Here is a 20,798-nt window from a genome sequence, read left to right as displayed (position 1 = left end):
TAGGTGGGGTTTTTTTTTGGTTGTTAAAGCAATAGCTATGCACAGAGAAATCTTTTCACTCCATAAATTCAGTCTGAAATTAGATAGAATTTTAAGATTTTCTCATTTCCTTGTGTTCTTACACTCTTTTTCATCTGTTTCATGCTGGCCTGCTAGTAGTTCTTGTTGTATTTAATGCACAAAGCAGAGACTGCAGAGCAGGGTGTGCCACTGGGAGAGAACTTTTGGGGTCACCCCAAATATTATCCATCTCTCAGTGACCACAATTAGATATCAGGAAAACCTACAACAGCAAAGCAATTGCAGCTGAATATCCACAGAATTATTTCCTTTTTTATTTTTTTTTTCAAGGTTTTTTCCTTGTTTGGGGGATGTGTGTGTGCATAATTTTACATTTTCATGAGTTTATAATCATAACCCAGGATCTTGCTCTTGGGCACAACTCAGAGCCCATCATTCCACCAGTGCATAATTTGACATTTCTCTGTACTGAATCTCAGGGGCCTTGTTACTGCCCAGTTACTGAACTTTGCTGACTTTTTGTTCAAATCTACAATTCTTCACTGCCAAGGCCTGAGTGTGATAATCTGCTGCTCAGCACCATCAGGAAATGTTAACAACTTATAACTCAAACCTTTTTCCCAGATGTTATAAATTTGCTGGACAGCAAAGATCCATCCTCCAAGCCTTATGTAACTACTAATAAATTCCCTCAAGGTTAAAGATAAGCTTGCACTCCTACCTCATTTTGCACTTTGGCCAATTATTTCTCCTCTTATGTGCCCTCCTTCTTATCACATATCACAGGAGGATGTGCAGACCAGGAAATATCCTGAGACACAAACAGGCAGCAGGAGCTGTAAACACAGAGATTCAATAATTACTGGTGCTTGTGTGCATGCTTAATGTACGGATAAAATGAGTAATCAATCAGAAAGTGTGATGCATGGCAGATGAGAGCAGATAGGAAAACAAGGGAAATGAAAAGTTGTATCTTGGCTCCTCTGGTTGTGGAACAAAGATAAGACTTTCAGTGCTGTCATCAGTCACACTATAATTCTTCCCATCTCAGATGCAACATCAGATAAATATATTTCCATAGAAAATCCATCTTGAATCAGATCCTGCTGTTTAAAAAAGGACAAAAAAACATACTGAGGTCTTTCCTTGAAAAATGTTCTGGAAAACCTGCCCTGCTTGAGCCCATGTTTTAATGACAGTTAATACTGGCATCCAGATATTTTAGAACTACAAAGAGCTGTTTTCAGTGTATGATGCCACATGTGGGACTAAAGGCTGTATTAGCTCCCTGCCAAGTGATTTTGGGAGCGTCTTAGAATAGCTGGACCCAGCTAGAGTGGGTTTTGTTCTGGGGTGTTGTAGAAAATCGTCCCCCTCCTAAAAGTTAACATTCATTTATTTCTTTCCCAGCTTTGCCCCTTACTCTCCACTGACATTGCCATGAGCAGTGGACAGCAAATTTCTTTCCTTTTAGATATCTTTTCCAAACATCAACATCAACTTCTGCTTAGACATTTGTTTTGAGGAAACCATTACCCCTTGTATTTTTACCCTAAATGATATTATTTGTATTTAAAAATGTCAAAACTTCTGCAAGGAGTCCCTGCTCTATAATGAGATATTTCCTAAGGTGTCAGCACTCATTAGTGCTGTAGCAAAGGCAGACTGGTACAGTTATCACAGTTCAAAGTGATAGTGCTCTTGCTAGCATTTGATTATTGAAAAAGTGCCTTTTGTTAATATTCTCTCTTCCTATGTTCATATTCTCTGGCTTGGAGGCATTTAAGCAAACTTTCTTGAATCAAATATCTAAATAAGAACAATATTCTCAGTTTGCCCCTTGAGTTTCATGTGAACAGGGATAGGTTCTACTAGCTGCACTTTTAGGAAAAACTGATGTTTAGAGCTTTTAGCTTTAGGAGGAAACTATTCCAACTGAAATATAAAACTGCTGCCTCTACTTATAAGAGTATTTAATTATTGTTCCTTCCAGCTCCCACACCTCCATGTGTGCAAATGGAATGCAGCTCACACATGTAATTAACAGGAAACTCTCATCAAATGCAGAGGCAGCACGTGGAGCACTTGCTCTGGAGTGTTGGAGTTTTCACCCAAGGTGCAATGTTCTCACAGATCTGAAACTCAGGCTTTCCTACCACATCCAGGGGTGTCTGACACAGATCTGCCCAAATCCTTCTCTAACACCATCAACCCCATTTGCAATCTTCTCATCTTAATTTAAAGTCTGTTCCTGAAGAAAAAATTCCTTTCTTTTATCATGGCAGCTTTGCTGTGACTGTGATGTTTCCTCCACCACTCCTTATAGAAATTGGATAGCCTACAGGTGCAGCATAATGAACAGGAGCTCTGTGCAGCCTATCTCCAGGTTTTCCAGCAAGGTGACAATGAAAGACTTTCATTTTTAAGTTGTATAAAATTGGTTTCCTTACTGAGCTCCAAGGTATGAAACAGTTTGTGTTTTGACAGCTTATTTAACAGGCTTTGCTGACTTCACAGGCAGTTTTATCTTTGGCCAGGAAGCAAAGCAAACCAGGGACAACCAGCTCCAGGAGGGAGGAAGGAGCTAAAATAATGAAATAAGAAATAGTAATGATTCATACACTGTAAGAAGAAAGGAAAAAAACCTATTTTCTAATTAAAAAAGGAAGCAATTTCAAATTTCTGTTTCGCTTTCCCTTCTGCAGCAGCTCTAATATTCACTGCAATTTGCTCCAAAATCCTGTTATTCCAAGGCACAGGTCACAATTCTCCTGCCTGATGAAACAGAAAGAGCTCTCTGAGCCATGTCCAAGGAGACCCTGCAGTTCTGCTAACACACTCTCACACGTGCTGGAAAGGTTTTCACCCCAAAACAGAATTTTATCTACTTGCATGTGGCCAAACCACTCACTCTCCTGTCTGCATTTCCTTTTAGAGGATTCCCCTTTAACCCTTCAATATTTCACATTGCCTTGAAGATCAGCCTGGAATATTTTCTTTCATGGGAAGTTTTTCATGATTTAAACTGGAGATTTAAGAGTTTGAAGGGAAAACAGCACAGGACTTGAGCAGGAAAAGCAGCCTAGAACTAAATGAATCCACCAAGTCTCTTTCCACAGTACAGGCAACAGAATTAAAGCAAAAGTTATTAAAAGTCAGGGATGAACATGGAGCCATCTCCAGCACAGAAGCAGTTCTGAGAACTTTGGTAAAGAGTTTCAGAAACCAATAGTATATTGAGCCACAAAATATGAGAATTAAATGTTCATCTCTGTAATTACCCTTCATGACTCAAAAGCTTTGCTCAAAACTCTTCACTTCTATTCAACCAGGCTGTGTGTTTTGATTTTTCCTCTATTAATATTTCAGAGTTTATGAGGATTCTCCATAACCAGGACTTTCAAACTGGTGTTTTTTAACCTGAGCTCCACCTGGGGCAATCTCATGGCCCCAGGTGACAGAGGTGGCAGCAAGATTCACAGCACATTTCACACTCCTCAGGTTGGGTATTAGGAAATATTCCTGCACTAAAAGAGTGGTTAAACATTGAACAGGCTGAACAGGATCTATAACGAGTAGATGTGGCCCTTCACAATGTGGTTTAGTGGGTGTTTGAAGGTTGGATTCAATCTTGGAGGCTTTTTCCAACCTTAATGATTGCTACAATTCTAAATGTTCACTAACTGCACTTAAATTAGCAAAGCACCATGGAACAACACTTTAGGAGGTGTTTACATGATGTGATATAATGATATTTCCATGCTGTATAATTGCAGAAAATATAACAAGTTAAATCATTGATCAGTTTGAAAAGCACATGTTGACCTTTCTTAGCTAATCAATTCCTTCTAAAAATAAAAATAGATTGATTTTAAATAAGAATGAGGATCTCATACAAAAGCACTGAAACAAAGTACAGAAACATGGCAGGTTCATGCAAACAGCACAGAAAAAAAAAAGCATATCAGAATCCAAAGCTCTACTTCAATTTGCATCTTTTGTGCAATTTCCACTTTAAAAGCTCAGTTCCATTGAACAGAGCCAAGAATTACTCATTAAGTACTACCAGGTATGAGAAACTTGGGAAATAACTGAAACTCTTATGAAAGATTACAATGAAATAATGTGGGATCATTCATTTTACTGAGCATCACTGTTCAAACCCCTCTGCTGTCATTGCCATGCACCATGCAAGGTTCATAATGAACTTGTATACAAATGGTAATTAGGAATTTCTTGCAGGTTTGAAGGACAGGAAGGGTTTGGTGAGCTGTGACAAACACTCTGCTAAGCCACGTGTCCTTTTTGTGGCATGGCTGACTCCCAGGATTGATTCTGGTGCAGCTACAGGAGGATCCCTGATGTGGGTCCAACCTGCTCCTGCACTGAAGAATGAATTCAGCTGTAGCTTGAACAGCTCCACACAGTTCTATCAGCTGTAAATGTGGCTGACATGCCTTAAAAACCTTTTATATAGAGTTATAAAATATCCATGCCAATCTGATAAACACCTTTGGCAGTGCCCAGTTCTGCTTCCCATGAAAAGCTCATTTAGAGGAGGCATTACCCACAGGGCTAACAGAGGCATTTGCAACAAACAGAGCCCAGTAACTTCCCTGTCACCACAGAAAAAGAGAAATATAAAATAGGAAATGTGCTGGACATACCCCAACAGCTCCCTGCTGATTCAAACAGAGACTTATTCCTATTTACTAAATATTAATGTTAAACAGAATGCTAAATAGATTCTTCCAACTCAGATTTTCCAGCTTGACCTGATCAATTCCTTGTCAATACTTTGCACACTTCACACATTTTTGTATCACCTGTTCATTTTAATGTTTGCCTTGGTAACACTGAATTTCTTTGCTATGCAATAGAAAGCCATTCCCTGAGTAGTCCCATGAGTGTTAATTACTCACCTCACTAATTTCAGTAGAGGGAGAAGTCAGACAGCTGCCAGACCCCAAGATTTGCCTACAATTAATGAACCCTGTGGAAAAGGTGCAAAATGCTGCAGCACTGCCTAAAATCCTCAGCAGCCACATCCAGGTGTGCTCCCTGCTCTGTACACAGCACAGGAGGCTTTAAAAAACAAAGATCAAAACCGATTAAAGAGAGGACAAATCTGAGTGGTTCATCCCTGTATTTATGTCTTTTTCTCACCAATTGAAGGTTTTAAAACTCTGGGGTGAGGAGTGTGGAAGCTGCTGTACCTGTGACCTCCTTGCACACAGAAAATTGTCCACCTGCTGTGTAATGTTGCTCACAGCAATAAAGAAACTTTGCAGTTAACAACTGCCTACATGCTATAAAATAAAAAATAAAAAATCCTCCCCAAACCCCAAATAACCAAAAAACCCTCCTCCCCACAAAAATCCCCCTAACGAATATTTTTCAGGCTATATAGAAACTTATAATTTAAATTCTAATCATCAAATCACAGACATTTATAGATCACATCGATATTTGAATGCAAAAAGATTTAGGAAGAAAACAACAAAGACAAAGAAGAATAAACTAGAGGCTCACTAAGTTTCAAAGCATTGCTTGCCATGAGTTTTAGCCCATTCTCTGCTTTTAAACTCATTTTCTCATGCAGAGAAGCAGCGTTTTGAACCATGTCATTCAGAAAAATCTGAATTAGCAGATCAGTGTCATTATTGCCTAGCAGGTTAATAGAATTACTGACCAAACCAAAACCAATGAACTTCTTAAAACAACATGGAGAGAAAAAATAACCAATTTAGTGTGTAAGTCTGGAAATCTTTAAACTACCACTATATTTTTCCCTCTTTACATACTGTAGCTATCCCTTCACAGACACACTTAATTGACTGGAACAATTCTACTTGGCTTCAGTGACTTTATAATTTGTCATAACCACCCCACGAGCTCTGGAGGAGACAGACTCTTCCTCACACTGCCAAAACAATCCTCTGAAATATGGTTTGGTTTAATTAAAGTATAATTAATGCCTTGAATTTTAATTATTTCTGCTGTGATCTGGAGATGAAAATATTCCTCTGCCAGAATAACACATTTAATAGGAAATGGGCATGCTTTGTGTTATTCCCACTCTATATCATCTTCAGGAATGAGTTCCTTTGATTGAACAGGCAGAACCTGGGGAAAAAAAAAAAGTAACCCACAAAGCTACAGCTGTCAGTTTGTTGAAAATAGAATTCATTCATTTTATGCAAAAATAAAGCTGAAATCTGTTTTCTGAATGCTAAAAGCTATTTGAGATTTTTCCTTTTATCTAGAGATGTGACTTGGAAAAAAAATTATGGCTAACAGGAAAGGAATGTTGAGTGACACATTGACATGAAAATATTTTTGTTAAATGTGCATGTGCTAAATTTTAATTCTGCTCTGGAGAGACTTGAGAAGAAAAAAAAAAAAAATCCCTGCTGAAATAAATACAGGGCACTTTCTCTTCAGAGCAGTGATTCCATGACAGGTTGCTCAGAAAATAGTGTGGAAAAATGCAATATACAAATTGCAAAGTGTACTGATGATTTGTTTTTTGTCAAATGTGACATGGTTAACATTTGATTTAGTACTGCTGACCAAAATTTAACAGGTGACAGAATACAGCAGCCAGGGGAAAATTAAACCAGTTCATTCAGTACTTACAACTTCACCATTAGACACTCTTAATTTATTCCTTTCTGAACTTGTTGACTATTGCTCCTTTGGGAAAGAAAAACCCACATATTCCAAACACAGAAACAGAATAAATTGAATAGCAAGTCACAGAAAATAAATAAACAAATTAATAAAAATAATCTAAGATCTCTCAAAGGCACCACCAGTTTTCTGCTGGTGCAGAAAAACTTTCAGTTTAATTTGCAGATTCATGGAGTCCTTGATAAGACCATGAGAGGGAGTTTTGGTTGTACTAATTAATTCAGGGTTTTTTTTTTTAATTAGCTAAATATCATGGCTCAAAATGCATTTTGAATATGACAATATGGTATTTCTATCACTGGAAATGAATATGGAGTATATAAAGGATTTAATTTATAAGACAATCTCCTTTGTACTAAATCAATGATCTAAAAAAAAGATAAGCCATTGTTGCCACCATCTGCCTTTTTTCTTCTCCTACCTTTGTTTCCATTTATATCTCCTTGGGATTCCTTCCCTGACTCCCAGAGGAGCTCTTAACAATCAAACCTAAAACGAATTCAAACAGTGGGTCTAAACATTAATTCCCCCAGGTTCAGAATGAAATACCAAAATATGCCAAAAAATCTTACACATTGGGAAACACAGAGCTACAAACATATGCAGTAACATATGCCTTGAAACGAGCAGTACAGTTATTTTAAATATTGAAATGTTTTTAATTTTTGAAGACACAAAAACAGCTGAACCAGTAGCAACATCATTAAAAATCTGGCAGTCGAAGTTTTCAAATGTTAAATATTAAAATGTCTTACAAATGCATCCACTATAGACCTAACACAACCCAGCAGTAATTGACATTTACCCCAGATTACCTTCTGCCTTTAACAGGAGCTTTTCTGATAGGCATTGAATTAATGTAGGAATTGCAAAAATAATTGCAGTATCCTTGGGCATTTGCTCTGAAACATTAATTTATTCAAATAATGAAATTCAAATGTTACACCAAGACACAATCCACCTGCTTTAGTGTGCAAGGGAAAGATTTTCCTCAGCCTTTCTCTCCTCTAGAATCTGGTACTGCACCTGAAAAGCCTCTTTGTGTCAGACATGGCCCAACTCAGCAGGGAAACAGCAAAATTCCATTTTGCTGCTCCAAAAATGAGGAGCTGCCCAGTGAGGAATGGGATATGGCAAACTGTGCATGAGCACAGGATCTTTCCTTTTCCTTTCCTTTTTCCTTTCCTTTTTCCTTTCCCTTTCCCTTTCCCTTTCCCTTTCCTTTCCTTCCAGATCTTCTGAACCTGCTACAGGAGCTGAAATTGTACATTTGAAAGGATGAAACAGCTGATAGGGTTTATATTCTACTTTACCATACACACATTAAACTTGAATTCATAAAAATATGAATTTGGCAGGTTTGTTTTGGCTCTCATGGGACACAACTCCATTTATTTTTCCATGGATTTGGCTCCTCTCCCCAGCTCTGAGCACAGCTGAGGTGTAGCTCTGTACCTTGGGGTACAGTTCTATCAAGTTCTATTTTCATGCTGTCTACCAGAACATAATTTAAAAAAAACCCCAAAAAATCAAAACAAAAAGCCTTTTCCCCCCTAGTTTTCATTTTTCCTGCAGATCTAATTTGACTACCTTAAACATATCTGCTCTTCAGTTACTCAGAGGAAATATTCCAATTTTTGCAAGGGGTGCTCATCACTAAGGTTTGTAGTATTGATGCTGCAGAAGTAAATTGACAATGAACTTCAGGCGGAATTCAAATTTTGTTTACTTAAAAGTGTTTAAAAGTATGAAAATCAACTAAATTTCCTCTCTCTTGCACTACTGCAGTACTTTCACATGAAAAGTGAATGTTTTGTTTGAATTTCTGTTTAACATCACCTGTAATCCAGCAGGAATTCTGCAGTAATTCCTGTTTGGTATCTCCTCAGCTCCAGAACACAGAATTCTCTCAGCCTCAAACTCTCATCTCGGGCTGGGTTTGAAAGATAAATCCCCAGCACTACTCCTCCACCTATGGATCACCCACAAAGTTACTTTAACATATGGAAATGTCTATATATAAGCTAATATGAAACCATGTATCTTATGCATAGTGTATTAATACACACATTATATAATACACAATATATGCATATATATATTTCTGCTGGTTAGGAGTAGAATAGAAAATTTAATGTCATAAGGGATGTGGTATTTTGTTAAACAGCACCACATTTCACCTGATCATCAGATAAATAACAAAGAATTCGTATAAATACAAAGTTAACCTTGTTCATTTCATACCACCAAATGGAAAAAAAAAAAGCAATTCAACTAAAAAATATATATTTTTGCTTGTTTCCAGGAAGAAAATGCTATTGGAAGCTTTGATGCTTGTGGCAAATGGTATCAGTCATCATTAATTTGACTAAAAGTGTCAGTTTTGCATTATTTGACAGGCACTTCAAGTTGGGGCTTATTTTCTGAGAACATTTTGACAAGTGTATCACAGTACCAGCATTTCTAAACACAAAGAAGTTTAGGAAGCAGCCAGAGTGATGCAGAGCAGAGAGATGTGTGGGTTAACTCCTCAGGAGTCTGGAGTGCCAAAACTGAGATCAATATTTCCTGAGCAATGGCAAACACACACACACACAGAAATTGTCCTCAAGTTTTGCATCTGAGGGTGTAAGCACAAGCAATGCAATTTATTCTACATTTTTTAGAGGGTTTTTCTTGTTGTTGACCAGCACTGTGCTTGTTTGTGAATAAAAGAGTGAGCAGATGATACTGAGGACTGCAGATATTAAAAATTGGCTGGACTGAGGATGTTCAGTGCAACCAGCTGGCAGATTTTACAGGCAGAGCTTGGCAGAAGCAGTGGGGTGGTGGCACAGGGGGCTCCCAGAGCATCTTCCAGGCACTTTGGCACCCTGAGAGTTGGTGCACATCCTTAAGGACAGCCCTTCCAGCCCCACCCAGTGCAGCAGAAAGGAAGATGACAGCATCCCAAATTCCAGAACAAAATGCATCCAGACTGGAAATGTCTGTGAGCTGCCTCTGCTCACCAAAAACCTCCAGTGCAGATGGAAATTCATCAAGTCTGAGTGCATCCATCCACCTCTAAAGGGGAAAACTTTCCTCCCCACTTTTTCCCAGATATCTGCTGGTGTTCTCAGGTCCCAGGCTATTTTTGGCAGGGCTGTTCCAGCACAGAACATTCAATAGCCCCTGAGGTTGCCTTCAGCATTCAGCTGTGGGTGAACTGGCAGGAGGTTCAGCAGCACAGCCTTAGATAATGGGTTGCCGTGGCAACATTCCTGCCTGCTGCCAAATTCTGGAGATCGAGTTGAAAAGCTGATCTCAAACCAAGGTGTTTTTTCCAAAAAAAAAAAAAAAAAAAAAAAAAAAAAAAAAAAAAAATCTCTAAGCTCTTATTAAAAAAAAAGAAAGAAAAGAAGAAAAAAAGCAAACACGCCACTATATTCCTCTAAAAAATAAAATACTAATAAAAGAAAGAAAGGAAGAAACAGAAAAAGTCCCACATAAATGGAGGCAGTCCCTACTCTGACATTTACTTCCAGAGTTGTTACTCCAGCTCTTCTGACCTCAGTATTGGCTTCTCTTCTCCTAAAATGCTACATTTCCACTATGAATTTGCCTGGCTCAAAATCAAGCATGCAATATTTATATACTCCTAATCGAGCATGCAGAAGATAAAAATGCCATTTTTGAGGCAAGCAGCAGAGTTTAAAAGGAATTTCTGCTACTGTGGGTTTTCAAAAGCACCTTTGGTCACTGCCCTGTGCCCCTGTGAACCTCAGCAGAACTCAAACCAGAAGTTTCCCAATAACTAATTTTTTTTTTTTTCCTTCTGGAAGTTCTGAGCAGGAGAAAGAATTGCCCTAATTTTATGAAATTTAGGGCAGTGTGAAAAAATCCCAGACCTATCAAACAGTTTTTATTAATACAGAAGGTAATGTAGAAAAGAGTGGAGTTAAATTTATAATGGAGTTTGAATGTCATTCACAAGCTGCAGTGATGGCACAATTTTATCATTACAATTCTCAGAGCTCTTGGATTTGGGTTTCCAATTCCCAGCTCTAAGTTCTCAATATATTTAAACTACATTACAATGAAAAAACCCAATAATCTACACCAATTCAGACATCCTATCACATAGGGAGAGAATGCCAGGAAATACACTGTACAAAGGGTTTTTTTTTTTTTTTCCAAGAATGTCAATCTCTTTCCACTCAGTCTTCAAAAATCATCCACACTTAGAAGCAGCTAAAAATGAGAGATGCAGCTGAACAACCACTGACACTTCAGATAAGAAATATCCTCAGCATCTTCAAAAGCCTCTCAGTGATGGACATTTCTGTGGATCTCTCCCAGTGTTCACTGTCAGGCAAATGCAATAATCCCAGTGTCAGCTGGCAAGAACTGCTCTGCACAGACTCTGCCCTGCACATCTCACTTCTCCATGCCTGGAATGAGCTGCCTGTGTCTGACCCTGGCACTGCTCAGCACTCAGAAAATCCTCCAGCACACACCAGCACCATGCCCTTGCTGGCAGAAATTCCATTTAGTCACTGCATGGATGGTGAAATGCTGTGGAATTGCCTTTAGCAATTTCCCCAACAGTTTGAGATCATTGAGATCCAGTGGGGAAAAAAAAACTGAGCACATCAGGTCAGGCTGATTCGTGCATAAGTTGCAATTCAGATTGCCTGACAAAGTATATTAAACAATGTGTTTTGACAAAATACCTCATTCTAGGTGGCTCATTATACAAATAACATCAACTAAGAGCAGAATAATTGCTTTGCCTCATCCCTTTCTGCACTGAGTGCGTGCATTATTATTGTATGTACTTTCCTAAAGCAAACAACCTCCTTCACTGGCTATTAAAAAGTCTTTTCAACTACTTGAATCATAAACCTCCCCGGTTCTGAGTGTGCTCTGCTTTACACAGGGGTCTTGTTTGTACTTCCTATAATTCTGTGTCTGCACATCTGCAAATGTGCTTATTGTGAGCAGATTTTAGCAACACACACCGGGATCCTTGGGGGGAAAGTTCAAGGATAATGCTCCTCACGCTCAAGCAGCACAACAGAGCTCTTAAAGACACATTGTTTGCAGTGATTTAAAGAAATGAGCCTGTTTTTAAAAGCTCTGTAAAAACTTCAGGCTCTCATAAATCCCAGGGACAGAGTGGTGCTCACAGGCTCCAATGATTACTGGCAGGTTTTGAGCATGCAAAAAAAATAGGGAAGAAATGTCTTTGGGATGTTTGGCTCTGCCATCTGTGGCTTCCCTTCTCCACTCCTCCCATCTCTGGTGGGTTTTCAGGACTTTGGGGGAAGAGTTTGTGTCTGGTTTTGCCCTGGGATGCTCAAAACCAGGGAAGTTTTAAGAGAAGATTAACAGGGCAAAGTCAGTTATCTCCACCTCTCTTATATTGAAACCCACCATATGAAAAAATAATCCCAAGTGTGAGTGGACTCTGTCCTGGTTTAGCAGACTGCAAATATTCAGCAAAACTGGTGAACCTGTGCCAAGTTTTCCAAAGATGGTGGGATTTAGGTTTGAGTGTTTTAGGAAATTGGTAATTGTTAATAGAGGCTCCTTTTTGGTCTCTGTGGAGGTTCAGGATGGATTTTAGGAAAAGGTTCTTCCCCCAAAGGTGCTGGCACTGCCCAGGCTCCCCAGGGAATGGGCACAGCCCTGAGGCTGCCAGAGTCAGGGAGGGTTTGTACAAAGGGGACAGGGGGGATTTTTGGGGTGTCTGTGCAGGGCCAGGAGTAAGAATGGATGATCCCTGTGGATCCCTTCCAACACAGAATATTCCATTATTCTACGAAAAAGTCCTACAAAATAACCTGTAGTTCAAGAAAAATGTGCCTGCAGTGAAATTTAAGAAACTAATTCCAGACAAGAGATCAGTAAGAATTTTTTCAGTTTCATTCTCAGATTTAGGATCCAAAATCTTTCCATCCTATCCCATAACAGAACTAAAATTGTGGCAGTTTTGAAAATGCTCCCATGACTGATGCAATCAGCTGCCAATGTCTCACTGAAAATGTATAGCAATGACATATATATGTGTATATATATATATATGTATAATATGTGTGTGTATATATATATACATATATATTTAAAATGCACATAAATTATACACAGCGTGGGTGCTGCAGAGAGACATTTCCAAAAGGAAACAAGCTTCTTCCAACTTTGGAGATGGTGTTACATGCTTCACAAGAAAGTAGATTTTGGGATTTTTTTTTTTTAGTACAAACACAAAAATATGCCCCTTTTATTTAGATGCTCTTGATCTTAAGGCAATAAAAAAAGCATCACAGAACCACATCTCTATCCTTTATATAGTTATTATCTACCTGAACCAGTTCAGCAGTTGATGAAAACACAAAACCTTTGAGTTCCTGCTCTCCCCCATCTCAGACTGATTTTAAATCAGGCTTTTCACAGAACTGTGTTTTCCTTTGGCCTCAGCCATTTCTGAGAGCATCCCCAGAGCCTGACAGGCTGCACAGCATTCTGCCTTTTCACTAAAACAATTCTGAACACGTCTTTTTATAAGGGGAGATTAATTAATTGGCAACAAGACTTTCAGAAATACAAAAGTCTAGGAGGCAAAGAAAAGTGATACACAATTCCTTGAGTACCTTGTTTTAAGAATAAAATACAAATACACCAAATAAAATACAGGTTGCACCAAACTATTCTGGTCTATGGCATTATTTTCCAGTAAATCAAATATCCTGCCCTAAACCTCTGCATTGAAGTCACCCTCACCATGATCAGAGTGTGATGATGAGACAGAAATATTGCTTTATTTTCTTTTGAGGAATGGTTCTGCTCAGGGGTGTGTCCTGTCTGAGAAACAGAATGGAGATTTTGGCCTCTGGTTCTGGGTTGGCAGCATGGAGAGTTCCAGGAATAATCAATGTATTTTCTGTCCCAGTGTATTTCCTTCTGGATGACTCACAGAAGGACATGGACAATGGTCAGGTCAAATTAATTATTCAGGTAATCAGCTCTCTGGTCTTTGCTTTAAAGAGAGAAGAGTCACAGAGGGCATAAAGTTAATTTCTATATGGCAAAGTAAAGATAGGGGAGTATTGCTTTTCTAAGAAATCATTTAAAGATTTCTGAAGAGACTCTCAGATCTTTGGATCAAAGATAATGAAAAAACACCCAGTACATCTTCTCATTATAACTCCTAGACCAATACTCTGGCATTTTCATCAGAGAAATCCCAATTTCTCAACAGATTGCTTTTGCTTACTAGGAATTGAATTATTCCTTATCTGTAGCTGCACACCCTCACAGACCTGATTTGGTACAAGGAGACAAGTGAGACATTGAAATCTACCTCAAATACTTAAAAATATCATGAAGTATCTCATTACCTTGACTTTTATGGCTGCAAGAGCAAATGCTAGTCTGCAGTTATTTCTCTCAGCCCAAAAATGTTTTCACAACTGTAAGTAATGAAAGCTGTGCCCAAAAGTGGCCCAGAAAGCACTTGCAGTTCTGCAGCACAGCTTCAGCAGCACAAATAATCACTTCAAACTGGCCATTTCTGACAATTTAATTTACTACACAACATTTGCAAGCTGACAGCCTGTGCATGGAATTAAGAAAGAGATGCCTGGCAAGATTTATGTGTTGGGGAGAACCCACTGGAACCTAATAGGTTTTTGACAGGACTGAAGAATTGAACAAACTTAATGACTCTACTGGTGGTTCATATAATTTCCTGACTAAGGTTTTTTAAGAAAAAGTTTTAAAATTATGTTTATTTGCTTTAAAACCAGCCAATTCAGGGCATCCCAAATTCAAACTGGCATTATTTGTATTAGATAGATTATCAATGGAAGTTTATGGATTACATAACACAGCACAGAAATTTCCACCTGGCAGTGTTCAGATCCCACTGCCAAATTAAAAAAGGTAGGAAATGTGCCTTCAGCCTAGGGGTAAATAATATAGGAAAAATAGTAAAAGTGGCTTTGAGGAAAACCAGGAAGAGAGAGAAAATAAAGAATAAAATATTAATAATAATATTAAAGACTCAAGCTAAAGCAAAATAAAGAAGGGAAAGGCTTGAGTCATGCTATGGAATTCAGCACTGAATTCTTTATAGGAATAACAGCACAACCAAGCACAGGAAAAAAAGAAGAGTTTAGAGTTAAAAAAAGTGGGTCTGCTCATACAAAAGCTGTGTCCTCTGCAGGGCAATGGATGATCTATTTATCTATTTCAAGTACTTTAAATCTTTCTAAAGAGAACATCACGTAAGGAGAACTTTGCACTGACCTGGACCACGTGCCTGAGATCTTCCCACTTCAGATTATCTCATTGAAAATGGTGATGGCAGCTCTGATCCATTTTACATCATTTTACACTGCTGACAGTAATTTAAACAGGCTCCAACACAAAAAAAAAAAAACAAACAAAAAAAAAACCCAACAAAAAACCACAAAAACAAAAACCAAAAAAAAAAAAAAAAAAAAAAAAAAAAAAAAAGGAAAAAAAGTTTCCAACCCTCTTCTTCTCTTTTTCAAAGTGTGTTTCTTTAATCCTTGGGCTGAAAGGGTTCCAAACCTGTGCCAGAGCCCAGGCAGCATTTCAGGCATTTCATTGCCACCAGGCAGAGCCTGTTTGCCTGGGGACACTTTCAGGTGCCACACAAACCACATTAGTGGTTTGAAAAGTCTTTATTGTGTCTTTCAAACCCCCATGCCTCCTCTGAGAGGCTCAGCTGAGATGTGCCCTGCACTGCAAAACTCTCCATGGGTGTTTTGGGCTGATTCACAAAACCTGAGCTGGGCTCAGATCCAGCAGCAGTTGAGGAACTCTATTTAAATTTGTAAAGACTAGTGAAGAACTTTTATTTTGCCTCATTCCCCTTTACTTTTATATAGTAGTGACATATATCAGCATCACAGGTGAATAATGAATCCAAACTGCTTGAAGAAGGGGGACACAAAGCAAACCCTCTCCTTAAATCACAGCAGCACTGAGAAAAACTATTAGTTCCTACATGCTGAGAATTCAAATACTGCATTTGTTTTACACACACACTTTTTTTTCCTCTTCAGACACAGCCAGGCAAGGGGGCTGCACTTTGAGAACACGTGTAGCTAAAGATGCAGCTTTTTGTGCTTTACCCTGAGTCCTGCAAAGCTGATTTGGGCAGATTAATGAGTCACCTATGTGCTGGCAATGCCCCAGAATGTTTCGTGCAGTGTTAATCAAAATATTGACCAAAATCAGATATTTAAGTTAAAGAATTCTCTGCTTTTGAGCTAGGTGAAAAGGCAGCTGGAATTTTGCAAGTTGTGTTAGGAAGAATATAGTTCCTTTAGTTGTATTAAAAAAGCCAGACAGAATAATCTTCTCTTGTTTATTAAAGCTCCTTGGACTTGACCAAGTTGGTGAAAAGAAGGTTATTAAAGATCCTGACATATAAATAATGCGAATCCTGACACAGAATTTTTGAATTTCAGCCTTGCTTCCTGCAGAAGGTATAAGATGTGTTATTTTCCAGAGGGCTGGATGTGCTGGTAATCCAGCAGTGCCTTTGCTGTGTACTCACTGTGGGTAAGTGAGAGGTCTGCAAGGCAGAATGATTAGACTGTCAGCCAGAAGAACAATGAGCTGTGTTCCAGCACACAGAAAGCAATTTCAGAGGGGAAAACCACCTCAATGGAGCAGCAAGAAGCAGTTATTGAGTAAGGAGAGGCAAATAGCTTTTCTTATCCCACTGCTTTCTCCCATAACATTTTCATTAGCATGACACATAAAATTATGAAATGAAGCACTAATATAATGAACTGCTGGCAGTGATTAAAAAGCAATCCCATGTCCTAGGTTTTTCTGCATGTTTCCATGGTTTGCTGAATTGAGTGTTTTAGAGCAGTGGAATTTGGGAGTTATATTTTTCCTGCAATCACTAATTCCACATTAGCACCACCACATTTACAGCCTTAGTTCTTTAAAGACAATTGTATTTTACATGGAAATGGTGATAGCACAGAACATTCCTAAATGTTCAGGAAAGTGTAAAGCCATCAGGCCCTCACTAACAAGTGTATTAGCAGTAACTTAATTTAGGAAATTAATACCTGTCACTCCAACTGTGCAAAACAACTTAATATATATTCTAAAGGTAAAGTTCTTTATAACCCCTGATGTTCAAATTGAGACCTCAAAATGATGTGGTACAAACAGCCTTTTAAATTGACACAATCAGCCAAGAGCATCTCCCTCATTTGTGACATATGCTGAACTGTATTAGTTAGATATTATCAATTTATTTCAGCAGAAGCTTAATTTCAGGAGGCTTGCTTGCCTTAATTTCTCCTGAAACAGCTTCCTGGTAGTGTACTTGCAATATGATTTAATTTATTACAGCAGAGCTGTCTTTGCCATAGAATTTCTATAGCTAATGTATGCAGCTGCAAGTATTTTCCTTAATCAAGGAGAAAAGGGCCAGATGTCATCAGAGCACAGGCACCCAGCAGGGATGGGTGTTCCTGTCCTGCTCTGATTTCTGCACTCACCAGAGACCTTTCAGGACATGGTGCCACTTGACATTATCACCCAAGCACCAGAAATTCCTGCTGACCACCTCCCAGACATGCAGCACTGACCACCTGCATCCCACTCAAACACCCCAAACTGAGCTGGGACACTGAAAATGGAGTTAAAGCTTTTGTCTGCAGCTTTTAACACTGAAACTGTCACACCTGCAGGGATTCCTCTCCCATCACTGGGGCTTGGGGTGGCACAAACCACAGCCAAACTCAGGTTCAGAATTAAGAGATAAGGAACTGCATCAAATAGGATTGTTGGTGAAATTCTGGCAAAAAAAAAAAATAAAACAGCATAATTGAACTAAAAAAAATAGTTGATATTCTCAATCACACCCCTGTCTTAAGCCATAACTGTATTTTTCAGCCATTTAATGCTAAACAGTCAGATTTAATATGTTGGTTTCTGTACTTCTGTTTCTCTTGAGCAGGCTGTGTATCTCTGGGCCTTTGGGAATCTGTTATTAATAGGCTTTGTCTCAAAATATTGTATGTTAGATTCAGTAATCTGTGTTTTCTGGAGTTTCATGCCATCTCTCTCCCCCTGAAATTTGCTACCGCTTGCAAATATAATCACCATGTTGTTCAGTATCTTTTTTATTATCAATAACCAGATATGAAGATAAAGCCTATTACATTTTCCTGTCAATTCCCAGATTTCATCTTATGGTACAGTACTTACATGTGCATCTATTTCTTCCCCCAGAATATATGAAAACACTTACTAAAAATTCCTTACACACCAAAATAGAAATGCTGAGTCTCTCTACTTTAAAAATTGCAAACATGAAAGAATCAAAGATTTTTTTTTTTTTTTTGCATGATAAGGATAGGACTTGAGTGTTTTAAATGCAGTTTTATTTTTATATTCTGGGCCAGTATCACACAGTGAAAGTGCAGCTCCAAGGTGTTTTGGCAGCTGACAGCAGCTAGAGCCAGGCTGAACAACAATAATATTGTGATGTGGGTCTGTAAGGCTTTTTGTCAAAGTAAAAATTGAGTTATTGTGTGCTTTTACAGGTGACATGAGCAAAGGAGTGGTGTCAGGATGCTGGAGACAGGCTGCTGACAAGGATATTGGTTCACAGCACCTTTTTTCAGATGAGCTTTGACTGTGATGCTTTTGAGCATATGATTTTAAAAATTATTCTGTCCTCTGCATTCTTATGGAATCACAAAGGAGAGATAAACCTCTGGGAAAATTGATAGGAAAAGTGATGGCAACTGGGAGGGAAACTGAAGGTAGGGAAAAATTGATGGATTATTATGGTACCAAACCCCAGCAGTGAGAGCCTCAACTTGTAAAAAATGGCACTGTTCCCTTGTTGATGTAAAGGCCAAGCAGCTGCTGCTCCAGAATTTCTCTTTGCACCCCTGCAGAGACAAAAACCAGCTTGGGTGTTTGCCTGAGCTCCAGTCCATGTGTGCACTGCAAGTCAGGCATTAAGGACAAAGACACGAAATAATTGTCTCAGACCTCTCCAACACCTGCCCCAGGCTGCTCATTTTCCCAGGAAAAATCGACGAGCTCTCCAACCCCTGAAGTCAGGGATTCAGGAGAGATGCAGGAGTACATATTTTAAGGGGTTTTATTGACATACAGCACATTTGTGGGATTAAAACCTAAATACTCCTAAGAGTATCCTACAATGCACAGAAATACAGCTGCCTTCAGGATTCCCCTCTCCTGCAATTAAAGGTGCCATTTATTACTTTTTAAGAGGCAAAGAGCAAGAGCCACATTAAAAAAACTTCCCAGAGAAGACTGACCTTGGGCATAAGTCCTTGTTCTGCCAAGGCTTTCAGATGGCAAATGACACAGAGCTGTGCTGACAAGTGTCAAATCCACATTCTGGGCTTTGTTGAGGGTTTGCCAGATCCTTTCCATAACCCTTCACATCCAACAGTAATAATTGGGGGTTAAAGAGGGGTTATTGTTATCACTGAGTGTGCAGAAAATTCAGGCATTTTCTGCAAGAACCTGACTACCATGATCCTTTTACAGCTGGGGAATTTATGCTTGTTTGATCCATCTGTTTCATGTAATAAATGCAAGTTGCAGCTGCAATTCTACTTCTTACTGGTAGTTACTGCTAATTTACTAGTGGTTACCAGGTAAGCAGCACCTTTAACTCAACACACATAAATAGTGCCAGGTTTGCACAACCCTGCCCCACCAGGGTTGAGAAAAATGTTGATTAACTGAAGAGAGTTCACAGAAATAAAAATCAGTACACATGATTTTTATACATCCACATTTTTTCCATTCTTTTATATCTTGTTCTCGACCTGTGACAGGTGTTTCAAGTCATGAGTTGGAGCTTTATTTTTGCTGCATTATTGGCATCACTTTCAAGCCTTTGCCTATGGGAGATCATTCTGGAAATTTGCTATTTCTTATTTCACTCCAACATTCTGGTTTCATTTTGAGGGTGACAACATTGCCACTGTTTATCAAGATCTTAATCAGACTTACACCAGGCTCATGTCTCACATTCTCTTTCCTTGGATCTTGTGGGAATGCTGTGATTTTTTTCCCCCCATTTTGGCACAGAGCCTTGTAGGTGGGTTGCAATCTGTAGGATTGCTCCCAGTTATTTCAGGAAGCAATTGCATTTAAATGTGTCAACACCTTCCCTTAAGTGGATCATCCCTCCTGCCTCCTTTAGTGGAGAGCATGAGAAATCATGATTGTCTTAAAGTGATTTGTGTCTGTGGCATTCAAAGTTTTCTTTGAACAGAAAGGGGAGCTTTCCTGCAGATTTTAAATAGAGCTATTTGTTTTGGGTTTTGTCCTGTTCTTTTCCCTTTAGCTCTGACTCCTGTGATGCTGCTGCTGTGCTCTGCAGATGTTTCCTGGCCTATCTCTTGCACAAAGGATGGACTAATGGGAATTCTTTCTAGCATTATTTTTCAAAACAGGGTAAAAAAAATATTCAACTTCTTGTTCTCTGTATCTGGCCTGACCAGCACAGGCTGAGTACACAAAGTGAGCAAACCTTTTAGAACACAGCTTGGGCACAGAGGGAGCAGTTTTTAAATAGGGCTTGGTTCAGTTATCAGCAATCTGTGCACATGCAAATCTTATCCTGCTCTTCCCCCCAATGCAAACTCTGTAAACAATATTGATATGAGTAATTAACTTGATTTTCTAAATAATGTAATTTCATAAAAGACAAAAATTGGCTTCAAAAATATGAGAAAACATTCTTCACTTTTTGTGCTTATCTTGCTTTTTGGTTGTCTCATTCAGTCTATGCAGATTTTTCTCTATTTGACTCAGTTACCTGGCACTGATTAACTCTGCACCAAAGCTATCCTTGACTTTAATAAAAAGTTCAATTTTTTTATGGTCTGTCTCATCTTCAGCAAAGAACTACTTTATAGCTCTTGCTACTAACCTAGTCCTGGCAATACTCAAGGTTTCAGACTCCACCAGTGGTATTTTTCTGGGATTATTTAACAAGAAATGTGGATGATTCCTCTCCAACCCAACGGATTTTACTTTTTCTGAGA

The 20,798-nt window shown here is 38.7% G+C and overlaps 1 protein-coding gene across 1 annotated transcript in view; it reads left to right on the top strand.

Moving 5' to 3' along the window:
* The window catches only part of KLHL4 (kelch like family member 4), a 70,735-nt gene that overhangs the window by 9,523 nt on the left and 40,414 nt on the right, over positions 1-20,798 (top strand). The gene's annotated exons all lie outside the window — the stretch shown is intronic.

Source organism: Erithacus rubecula (genome assembly GCF_903797595.1).
Source record: "Erithacus rubecula genome assembly, chromosome: 15".
Lineage (NCBI taxonomy): Eukaryota > Metazoa > Chordata > Aves > Passeriformes > Muscicapidae > Erithacus > Erithacus rubecula.
Note: the sequence above shows the minus strand (reverse complement) of the source record. Positions and strands in the feature narration are given on the sequence as shown.